The sequence below is a fragment of the Ceratosolen solmsi genome, unplaced genomic scaffold, assembly GCF_000503995.2.
Source record: "Ceratosolen solmsi marchali unplaced genomic scaffold, CerSol_1.0 scaffold41, whole genome shotgun sequence".
Classification (NCBI taxonomy): Eukaryota; Metazoa; Arthropoda; class Insecta; order Hymenoptera; family Agaonidae; genus Ceratosolen; species Ceratosolen solmsi.
In genome coordinates, this window is record NW_011948424.1 from 1,124,592 (window position 1) to 1,126,069 (window position 1,478).

The following is a 1,478-nucleotide window of genomic DNA, read 5'->3' on the forward strand; positions in this document are numbered from 1 at the left end:
ACTAAGATAAATTAAGGATCTGATGCATCAGCGTCAGCCCGAATTTCTACCATCGCCATTAAACGAAAAATGCAAAATTTTATAAATAATTAAAAGAAAAAATATATATATATATATATATATATATATATATATATGCGCCAAACAATTGTGAGAAAATAATTTACTAAGATTTTACTCAACAGTTTGGCGTATGTGCAATGACGATCGAAAAAATTGCATAAATTGTATGTTTGTATTTGTTGTCGAGCTTTTCCCGTTAAAAAAAAAAAAAAAAAAAAAAAAAAAAAAAAAAAAAAAAAATGGATAAATTTAAAGGCTGACACTTGAGCTCTTAAATATACATCGTAATTTAAGCGATTAAAAATTAATGTTGCAGAAATCATACAACGAAATTATAACAATCACAGGATTTTCAACAATTCATAAAAGCTTTTATCTCCCTCAAACGACATATAATAATATGGATTACTTGTTTTCTAAAAATTTATTAAAATAACTATAAGTTCGTATCCGGCATATTTTTTTTTAATATAATCTATATGTGAAAAAAAATTGTTGCTTTAACTTTTTCATGTTTGCAAAATGTCAAAAATTATTTGGCAGTATTTATAGTTACTTTGTATTAAAAAAAAAAAAAAAAAAAAAAAAAAAAAAAAAAAAAAAAAATGGATAAATTTAAAGGCTGACACTTGAGCTCTTAAATATACATCGTAATTTAAGCGATTAAAAATTAATGTTGCAGTTGCAGCGCCCTCTATAGAATGTTCAAAAATTACCAATGAACCCTATTTATAGAATGTAAATTTTTTATATCAACTTTATTATTAAATTCACCTTCAAATTGGAAAGGACAAATAGTGTAAATTAATTAAAACTAAAAGCTCAGTATTCAGTAATCATCGCAATCACGTGTGATTGAAATAATAAATTTACATTCATTTAAAACTAAGTTTTCCTAACACTGAACGTCTAATCTTAAACAATAGGCAGAATGTCCAAATTTCGCTGTAGTAGTCTTATTTAATTATCTTCAGCCATGAAGATTATAATAAAAATAAATATAGAGTAACAAATCTTAATAGGCGAGTGTCGATGTATAATGCAATGAACGATAATCGCGTGCACGAAAGTGAGCTTGGCGTTTCTTTCAAATGAATCGTTTGTTCTTGTTTTAGACAAGAGAGCAGCAGAGGCATTATGTCTGCTATAAATGAGAGAGAATAGATGATAAACGTGCCATGGACGTCAATGATCGTGTATATAAAAATTCTGTTGATCACTCAATAGGTTGGCATTATTTGTAATAGATTTTGTACATGACAACGCGTTTAGGATAGACACTATTTGAATTTGTTACTATTCTTAAAATTTGTAACGATACATTCATATTTTATTGTTATTAAAGAAAATCCATTGGTCTTTTATACATAGTTTTATTGATAAAAAAGAAATAGTTAATTATAATGAATAAAGCG